Source organism: Lucilia sericata, unplaced genomic scaffold, assembly GCF_015586225.1.
Source record: "Lucilia sericata isolate MDLA Ls3-8-SP2 unplaced genomic scaffold, ASM1558622v1 Contig000726F_arrow, whole genome shotgun sequence".
Taxonomy (NCBI): Eukaryota; Metazoa; Arthropoda; class Insecta; order Diptera; family Calliphoridae; genus Lucilia; species Lucilia sericata.
This window is the reverse complement of record NW_023994725.1, coordinates 73444-84587: the sequence shown is the minus strand read 5'-3', so window position 1 is coordinate 84587 and position 11144 is coordinate 73444. Positions and strand designations below refer to the sequence as shown.

General features: G+C 31.2%; 1 protein-coding gene across 1 annotated transcript in view; it reads right to left on the bottom strand.

Annotated features, from left to right (window-relative positions):
• LOC119607671 (protein giant-lens) overlaps positions 1 to 7252 on the bottom strand; it is a 94969-nt gene extending 87717 nt beyond the window's left edge. Inside the window, exon 1 of the mRNA XM_037961728.1 lies at positions 7137 to 7252. The gene's annotated coding sequence lies outside the window, so the exon portion shown is untranslated. The remainder of the gene's footprint in view (positions 1 to 7136) is intronic.
• Positions 7253 to 11144: the final 3892 nt, after the last annotated feature.

Sequence of the window (11144 nt, the reverse complement as noted above, 5' to 3'; positions counted from 1 at the left end):
AGATTTTTAAAAAAAAACATATTATAGAGATCGTTATTTGGCATGGATCTTTTAGTTGAAATGTAGGGATGAGCGATATTTTCACAATAATGAAAACCTGTAATCACTGTGATCATACTGCGTGCACTATCATCCATATAACGACCCTTAAATAACGAGAAAATAATGAAAAATATAAAATCGGACGTAGATCAGGCAAGGAAAATTCATATAAAAATATTTAATATGCAATCCCCATAGTAGTCAATAGCACAGGTTGTAGTCTAGTCTATAGTCTAGCCTTTAGTCTAGTCTATAGTCTAGCCTTTAGTCTAGTCTATAGTCTAGCCTTTAGTCTAGTCTATAGTCTAGCCTTTAGTCTAGTCTATAGTCTAGTCTATAGTCTAGTCTATAGTCTAGTCTATAGTCTAGTCTATAGTCTAGTCTATAGTCTAGTCTATAGTCTAGTCTATAGTCTAGTCTATAGTCTAGTCTATAGTCTAGTCTAGTCTATAGTCTAGTCTATAGTCTAGTCTAGTCTATAGTCTAGTCTATAGTCTAGTCTATAGTCTAGTCTATAGTCTAGTCTATAGTCTAGTCTATAGTCTAGTCTATAGTCTAGTCTATAGTCTAGTCTATAGTCTAGTCTATAGTCTAGTCTATAGTCTAGTCTATAGTCTAGTCTATAGTCTAGTCTATAGCTAGTCTATAGTCTAGTCTATAGTCTAGTCTATAGTCTAGTCTGTAGTCTAGTCTATAGTCTAGTCTATAGTCTAGTCTATAGTCTAGTCTATAGTCTAGTCTATAGTCTAGTCTATAGTCTAGTCTATAGTCTAGTCTATAGTCTAGTCTATAGTCTAGTCTATAGTCTAGTCTATAGTCTAGTCTATAGTCTAGTCTATAGTCTAGTCTATAGTCTAGTCTATAGTCTAGTCTATAGTCTAGTCTATAGTCTAGTCTATAGTCTAGTCTATAGTCTAGTCTATAGTCTAGTCTATAGTCTAGTCTATAGTCTAGTCTATAGTCTAGTCTATATTCTAGTCTATAGTCTAGTCTATAGTCTAGTCTATAGTTGTCTATAGTCTAGTCTATATTCTAGTCTATAGTCTAGTCTATAGTCTAGTCTATAGTCTAGTCTATAGTCTAGTCTATAGTCTAGTCTATAGTCTAGTCTATAGTCTAGTCTATAGTCTAGTCTATAGTCTAGTCTATAGTCTAGTCTATAGTCTAGTCTATAGTCTAGTCTATAGTCTAGTCTATAGTCTAGTCTATAGTCTAGTCTATAGTCTAGTCTATAGTCTAGTCTATAGTCTAGTCTATAGTCTAGTCTATAGTCTAGTCTATAGTCTAGTCTATAGTCTAGTCTATAGTCTAGTCTATAGTCTAGTCTATAGTCTAGTCTATAGTCTAGTCTATAGTCTAGTCTATAGTCTAGTCTATAGTCTAGTCTATAGTCTAGTCTATAGTCTAGTCTATAGTCTAGTCTATAGTCTAGTCTATAGTCTAGTCTATAGTCTAGTCTATAGTCTAGTCTATAGTCTAAGTCTATAGTCTAGTCTATAGTCTAGTCTATAGTCTAGTCGATAGTCTAGTCTTATAGTCTAGTCTATAGTCTAGTCTATAGTCTAGTCTATAGTCTAGTCTATAGTCTAGTCTATAGTCTAGTCTATAGTCTAGTCTATAGTCTAGTCTATAGTCTAGTCTATAGTCTAGTCTAGTCTAGTCGTCTATGTCTAGTCTATAGTCTAGTCTATAGTCTAGTCTATAGTCTAGTCTATAGTCTAGTCTATAGTCTAGTCTATAGTCTAGTCTATAGTCTAGTCTATAGTCTAGTCTATAGCTAGTCTATAGTCTAGTCTATAGTCTAGTCTATAGTCTAGTCTATAGTCTAGTCTATAGTCTAGTCTATAGTCTAGTCTATAGTCTAGTCTATAGTCTAGTCTATAGTCTAGTCTATAGTCTAGTCTATAGTCTAGTCTATAGTCTAGTCTATAGTCTAGTCTATAGTCTAGTCTATAGTCTAGTCTAAGTCTAGTCTATAGTCTAGTCTATAGTCTAGTCTATAGTCTAGTCTATAGTCTAGTCTATAGTCTAGTCTATAGTCTAGTCTATAGTCTAGTCTATAGTCTAGTCTATAGTCTAGTCTATAGTCTAGTCTATAGTCTAGTCTATAGTCTAGTCTATAGTCTAGTCTATAGTCTAGTCTATAGTCTAGTCTATAGTCTAGTCTATAGTCTAGTCTATAGTCTAGTCTATAGTCTAGTCTATAGTCTAGTCTATAGTCTAGTCTATAGTCTAGTCTATAGTCTAGTCTATAGTCTAGTCTATAGTCTAGTCTATAGTCTAGTCTATAGTCTAGTCTATAGTCTAGTCTATAGTCTAGTCTATAGTCTAGTCTATAGTCTAGTCTATAGTCTAGTCTATAGACTAGTCTATAGTCTAGTCTATAGTCTAGTCTATAGTCTAGTCTATAGTCTAGTCTATAGTCTAGTCTATAGTCTAGTCTATAGTCTAGTCTATAGTCTAGTCTATAGTCTAGTCTATAGTCTAGTCTATAGTTTAGTCTATAGTTTAGTCTATAGTTTAGTCTATAGTTTAGTCTATAGCCTAGTCTATAGTCAAGTCTATAAGCTAGTCTGCTATAGTTTAGTCTATAGTCTAACCCTGTCTATAGTCTAGTCTAGTTATACAGCCTAAGCTGGTCTGGCATTTAGTTCTATCTATAATCAAGACTCTAGACTCCTCTATTGTTTGGTCCATAGCTTAGTCTAATCAGTAGTCTAGTCTATGTAATATTGAATTCGAGTTTATATTCTAGTCTATGGTCTATTCTATAGTACAATCTCTAGCCTAGTCACGCCAGTACTGTAAGTCTAGTGGAAAACAACTTTGGTACTTTAAAACGCGTAAAACCCGGGTGACACCAAGTCGTCACATCACTTGCTTAACTCTATTAACAGCCACTGGTTTCTATTACTGTTAAAAACTCAGTAAATGTTAGATAATCAAGACAATTTCGCCTTAAAAGAAAAATTGAACATGCGCAAATAATGTGCTATAATTTAGTTCATAATTGTTATACATAGCAAAGACATTTACCGTATGATAAACGGTTGTAAAACTGAATAAAAGGTTGTCTACATCACTAAAAACAAATTAATTGTAAGACAGTATTAGTTTAAGTGGTATAAAAGTTGGAACATGTTTCATGTGTTATACTCATACATATATTAAAGTGTTATAAAATTATAACACTCAATATGCTATAATAATTTATATTATGGTTTATATGCTAGGGTTTATATATTCACTACACAATAATTCTCAAACTGTATATGGTCAACAGTTTGATGGTCTCTGAATAATTTATTATTGATATTTTCAACAATTTAAAAAAAAACAATCAGTGAATTAAAAATTCATCTGTGAAGCAAATAAGGAATATTTTGCACCGCGCAGTAAGTTTCATTTCCTGATTTAATATCAATTTTAAACATCTTACTAAAGATAATAACGTATTTGAGAAGAAATAAATATTTTCCCTTATTAAAAACGAAACATTGTTCAAAGCAAACAATTTTGTTGATTTAATATTATTTCGAATTATTTTCAATGATCTAATTGAATATTAGCAGCTAAATAATTATAAGTAATGAATCTCCGGAACCGGTTGTCTGTGTCGTGAGAAATTAATTGTTATTGTAAATATTTATTAAAAACTTACAGATATTACCACATAAAGTATTTTGCATAACAAATCGTATAAAAAACAAACAAAAAAATTATTAAATTTCTAACGAAAAACATTTGTTAAAAGTTGAATATTTAATTAAACAATTAATAATGGAAGAGGGAAAGTAAAACAATAGGAAGAAATTGAATTTAAGAAAGACATTTAAGAAATTCAATCAAAGAGAGAAAACCCAAAGGGGGCGATCTAGCGAGCTATCTCGATCTATCGAGCTATCTATTATCGAGCGAGCGAGCGAGGAGCGAGCAGCGAGCGAGCGAGCGAGCGAGCGAGCGAGCGAGCGAGCGAGCGAGAGAGCGAGCGAGCGAGCGAGCGAGCGAGCGAGCGAGAGAGAGCGAGCGAGCGAGCGAGCGAGCGAGCGAGCGAGCGAGCGAGCGAGCGATCTATCTATCTATCTATCTATCTATCTATCTATCTATCTATCTATCTATCTATCTATCTATCTATCTATCTATCTATCTATCTATCTATCTATCTATCTATCTATCTCTATCTATCTATCTATCTATCTATCTATCTATCTATCTATCTATCTATCTATCTATCTATCTATCTATCTATCTATCTATCTATCTATCTATCTATCTATCTATCTATCTATCTATCTATCTATCTATCTATCTATCTATCTATCTATCTATCTATCTATCTATCTATCTATCTATCTATCTATCTATCTATCTATCTATCTATCTATCTATCTATCTATCTATCTATCTATCTATCTATCTATCTATCTATCTATCTATCTATCTATCTATCTATCTATCTATCTATCTATCTACTATCTATCTATCTATCTATCTATCTATCTATCTATCTATCTATCTATCTATCTATCTATCTATCTATCTATCTATCTATCTATCTATCTATCTATCTATCTATCTATCTATCTATCTATCTATCTATCTATCTATCTATTCTATCTATCTATCTATCTATCTATCTATCTATCTATCTATCTATCTATCTATCTATCTATCTATCTACCTATCTACCTATCTATCTATCTATTTAAGAAATTCAATTTGTTACACGTACAGTAAAAAACAGCAATATTTACTGCCTTTTCTGAACAATTTTTATTATTATAATCAATTACAAGATCATACATTGTCTGAGCTTGAAGCTCTAGTTGTTGTTTCGAGAGTTGTCACCGAAAAGTAAAATGACATAAACAATATAATTAACTATTTAAATAATTGATATACATAAATTATTTCATAAAAAAAACACGGAAATAAACAAAACAATTGCTCATAGATGCAAAATAACGTTAATCCACCTCTACATTAGTTAAATATTTTTTAGAAAAATTTACATATTCATTTAAATGTAATTAAATTTAAAAAATGTGCAAAAATTTATTTTAGATAAATTTTTCCTTGCAATATTTTGAAATTTAATAAAAACCGTAAAAATTTTAGCAACTACCGAATACCTCCAATTCAATCCGATGACTTTATTCATTACCACCACTAAACTCAACACTATATCATATTCAGGGTAATTAAAAAATTTAATAATTATCACTGCAAATGAATCTCAAATAAAACTACAATTCTCACCTTTAGATTTCATTTCATTCGTCAATAACAATTAATAAAATATTAAAGATGTTATCTTTTGACACCTGATGATCACACGCAACTTTTAGATAGATGAATAAAAAACTAAAAAACAGGAAAAACTAACTAAAGAATTTCAAATATTTTTTTTTTTTTTTTTTCATAGAGAAATGTGAACTGACCTTTACTCGTTTGAATTTGCGAGTACGTGACGATGAAAGTTTATTGACTTTCGTTTGTGACACAATGAAATTACAAAATAAAATCTGGCAGACACGTTAAATCAACAAGATGAAAAATAATGTATGAGAATTTGTTACTTTTCTATTAATTCGTATTTAAATGAAATTTGAGAACTTATTGTGAATTGTGAAGAACATAAATGAACAAATAAAATGGTGTGATCATGTTAAGGCGGCCAGAGGGAAAGAAATTAAAAATAGTTTAACAAACGGAACTATTAGAGGTTGAAAATCAGTCTCGGGAAGCAGAATTTACTTAAAGTTTTGGTGTTTGCTTTGGAGAGTTTTTTCTCAGATTATCCTTTTTAATTATTTGATGAAAGGTTTGACATTAAAATGTTGCTAGGGGAATTGAACACAAACAACGAGACTCGATAGACTATACTATATACTAACTATGACTATACTAGACTATGAGTAGACTATAGACTAGACTATAGACTAGACTATAGACTAGACTATAGACTAGACTATAGACTAGACTATAGACTAGACTATAGACTAGACTATAGACTAGACTATAGACTAGACTATAGACTAGACTATAGACTAGACTATAGACTAGACTATAGACTAGACTATAGACTAGACTAGACTAGACTATAGACTAGACTATAGACTAGACTATAGACTAGACTATAGACTAGACTATAGACTAGACTATAGACTAGACTATAGACTAGACTATAGACTAGACTATAGACTAGACTATAGACTAGACTATAGACTAGACTATAGACTAGACTATAGACTAGACTATAGACTAGACTATAGACTAGACTATAGACTAGACTATAGACTAGACTATAGACTAGACTATAGACTAGACTATAGACTAGACTATAGACTAGACTATAGACTAGACTATAGACTAGACTATAGACTAGACTATAGACTAGACTATAGACTAGACTATAGACTAGACTATAGACTAGACTATAGACTAGACTATAGACTAGACTATAGACTAGACTATAGACTAGACTATAGACTAGACTATAGACTAGACTATAGACTAGACTATAGACTAGACTATAGACTAGACTATAGACTAGACTATAGACTAGACTATAGACTAGACTATAGACTAGACTATACCTTAGACTATAGACTAGACTTTAAACTAGACTTTAAACTAGACTTTAGACTAGACTTTAGACTAGACTTTAGACTAGACTTTAGACTAGATTTTAGACTAGACTATAGACTAGACTGTAGACTAGCCTATAGTGTGGGGATTGGTACAAACCAAAACGAACTGTAGCTTTTGGGAAGACTATATAATTTGTATGGGACAAATTCGTTTAAATAATGGAGCAGGGTTTTTTTATAAAACTATCGAAAATATTTAAAACTTTTTAATAAGAACTTTTTAAGGCGAATTAAAAACCTTAGCACCTACAAAAAAATTCTACGAATCGCTTAACCAACTGAAATTTAAATTCATATCATCCTCTAACTGGTCACTTTAAATAAGTTTAACTTTTTTTTGCATCTTAATTGAATGATTACTTTGATTTGAATTGTTCTATATAAACCATACAGATTTAGTCAAATTTAAAAAAATAAAAAATAGTTGAAAAATAAACTCACCTCATTATTATAACTATAATAAATAAATAATGATGATTGTGTTTATGATGCCACACTTTGCATTACTTTTTAAAAAATTACTTGTAGTTATTTCTTGAAAATGTGTAAGTGGTTCTGCAAAAAAAGAAAAGTAAATATGTATAATAATTGAAATTTTTTATTTACGCATAATTTTTTTATAAATATATTTATGTCAAAAAAATTCTCTCATAATTTCCTTTAATATTTAGACATTGAGTCCAATTGTAGATAATATGATTTTGATTAAATAATTTTTGTGGGTGTAGCTGACATTTTAAGTGACATCAAAAATTTAAGTTATACAATCTGTTTTACGTGATTTTTATTTAAAAATGGTTGAAATAGAATTTTACTACTTTATTTTGAAAAAAAAAAATGGGTTTTTTAATTCTTGCTAATAAAATTGAATTTGTCGAAATGAATTATTGAAACAGACAATGTTTTGTCAAAAGTTATTTATTAGGTTTTGCTAAAAATAATAATATTTATTTTGGAAATTTTTTTAGATTTTTAAAAGATAAATTTTAAATACGCGAAAAACAAATAATTAAGAATTAATTTATTTTTTTAAAAAGGAAGAAATGGCCTTTATAGAGAAATTATTATTTCCACTAATTTCAGAGTTCAGAGAGAGTTGGGCCGAAGGTGCGACAATATTCCTTATTGTGCAAGAATTAAAACCTTCATCACTCCAGAACGATCCGCGTCATACTAGAGATGTTGACAACGATCGTTACGTATGTGTATGTATATTTAGATCATGTAATAATATAGTGTTCTTTAGTATTATTTTCAAATGATAATTCAATTAATGTATAAAATTTTCCTATAAATTAAATTAGTCATGCTAATAATTAATTTGTTTACGGGAGTTTAAATAAATTTTAGAAACCTTTTATGTTTTAAATAGCTTTGTGTTAAATTTGTTTTTCTATAAAAAGGTGTTAAAATATTAATTTACAAGGTTATTTAAACGTGTGAAACGTCTAGTGGAAGTTTTTATAAAAAAGAAAAGTCACGATGAATCATAATTTAATTCAGAACTTTAGGAAATATTTAAATGATAAAGGGAGCAAACGTCTATTCAAGTTGGTTCTAAGCGATCCAAAAGACTGAACGATAAAATGTATGTCTAATGAATTGAAGGCATATTTATGAATGAAACAGATATCTGAGATCGACTTCGACTTAGACAGACCCAAATCGGTAATATACATTTGATTCTTAATTTGTTTGATAAATTGTCCCCCCCCCCTGATTGAGACCAAAAAATATATTTTTTTTTAAATTTTCAGAGGTTGACTTTTTGCCCATAACTCGTTATTAAAGGACCGATTTTGCTGATTTTAAATACGAAACTTTTACAAATCATATCTATAGAAGATTTAGATCCCAAAGATATGTGGGGTTTTCATAAAATTGATTTTTAACAAGTAAGAGAGTTATATTCGACTATGCTGAATCTTATATACCAACCATGAAACTGTATACCCTAAATGGAATGCACCCTATAAACATTAGATGGATATTTGAACGATCCTTATAAGAGTACAGCAATTTTAACTCATAAGAAACTTGCGTATGTCGAATTTTACCGCTATACTCTTATTATTAAGGCAGTAATGAGCGTTAAAGTAATTTTTTGAAGAGGACCTTATATGAGAGGTGGGGTAAATTATGAACCGATCCTTATACTCGTGAAAGACTGTCTTATATCGAATTTCAGCTTTAGACTCGAATTTTTAAGCTAATAATGTTATTTTTTTTTTTTTTTTTTTTTTGGAGGCATGGTCATTTATGGACCGATCCTCATAAAATTTGGTAGAGAGAATTTGGGTCATATGAAACTTATTAATGTCGAATTTCATCGCTATACTCCCATTTGTAAAACAGTTATATCTGTTAATGCTGTTTTTCGGGGGGCCACTTGTATGGGGCTATGCGAAAACGTGAACCGATATTGCACATTTTCAATACCAAACAAACCTTACCTATAAGAAATATTTGTGGAAAATTTTAACTCTTTAGCTATTTCCGTTCGGACTCTATTGTACTTTCAACAGACAGACAGACATGGCTAGATCGTCTTAAAATTTAATAAGGACCCAGAATATATGTAAATGGGGCATTTCATGTCAAGTGATCCAACTCAAAAAATCGATTTTCACGAAATTTGCACTAAGGTTAGTACTAATGGATAGTAGGTCAGACATTTTCAGCTCTATCGGTTAAGAACTCGGACTTAGAGGGGGTCAAAGTTGGACATTTTGCTCATACAGGGTTTTATTCAAATGAGTGTAACTTTTCACTTATTTGTCCTAGCAGAAATTGTCCAAAGAAGTTCTGATAGCTTTATCTTCACGCAAATATTTCGTTAAAGAGGAATTTAAGCATTTTTGTAACATGGAATAGCCAAGGGTCTATTAAAACCTTATTATCATATGGCATTAAGTCAAGTGTGTTAATGAATTGTTTGACATCTCTAAATGATTCAAGTAAACGCTTCAACTCTATGCTACATACTCGACTATAAAGGTGAGGCTGGTGGTGAATAGACTGATTGCTCTTCAATCCATTCACTATCAAATAAATGAGTTGCGCTAGACCCCCCATTTATCCAATAGCACATTTTTGAGAACTTAAGGGAAAGATGTAATGCTTGAATTGTTTCTGAGTTGTTTCTACACTAGGCAACCATATATAGACTAGGAATGCCAAACGAGATCGATTTTTAGAAATCCCGGTATTCGGGGTTTTAAAATAACTACCGGAATTCCGATTTTTAGATACCGGGATTTCCCGTTAGACTTATAAAACGTTTTGTAAATTAATTCCAAAATTCCATACTTTAAAAAGAAGGGAACTCGAGTTGACCTGACGAACGCAAAACCATTCGACGCAATTAGGGCTGAATTAAAAACATGGCTGTAAGAATACCATAAGGGCTCTTGGAATAATAAAACGGTGGTTAGAACTACACAGATCATATGAGGTGACCCTAACGAGAGCAGGACGGGAAGCCTCCTCAAAATGAGCAAGTCTGAGGTTATGATGATGGTTAGTATTTCGAGTGGACACGCAGTTTTACTGCCACAACTATATACAATTGGACGTGCAGTCGTGCAGACGAATGTTAAGCATATGAAGAGGACAGTGAAACTCTGGAATACTTTCTTTGTGATTGACAGGCTTTCGTTGAAATTGGATCGAAATATCCTGGATTAAATGTATGGACCTGAAAATCCCATAATGGAATAATGAAATAGTGGGTAGAACTATAGTGAGTGGAATTGGGTGATCCTAACGAGTGCAGGACGAAAACTTTCTCAAAATTATCAAGTCTATGTTTAGTATGGACACACAGGTTTACGGGTACAACTCTACAAAATTGGACGAGCAGTTTCAGACGAATCTAGTGCATATGGGCAGAACAAATGAAACTCTGAAACACTTTCTTTGTCATTGTCAAGCTTTCTTCGAAATTAGATCCAAATATCTTGGTAGTGATATTATGCCACATCTAACATTCCTCATTACGATGATTGGAATTACGTCCAGGAAACTGGACATCGGATAACAGCTTCATTGATCACTATACAAGATCACAACAAGCTTATACATACATATGTATTTGTTCGAATTTGATCCTCCTATCAACCTAATCCATACTGGAGATATGTATGTGATAAAATACCTGTTGATTGCAGGATGAAACTTCGGAGTACATATGAACTTTTTGAATGCAAAAAATCTATATCAAGTCGTAGTGCTTACCTACGTATTACATACATAGCTTACGGAGCATCTATTGAACGGAGACGGACACTCCATGTAGTCATACGATTGTTTCTGTTAAAGTTCTAAAGATATGTACATACAAATAAAGTAAAAGATATACAATTATTGTGTAATATCTCTTCTATTATTATATCTATAATACTTCAAATGTTTATATTGCGGTTAGTATTTTTATTAATTTCATTAATA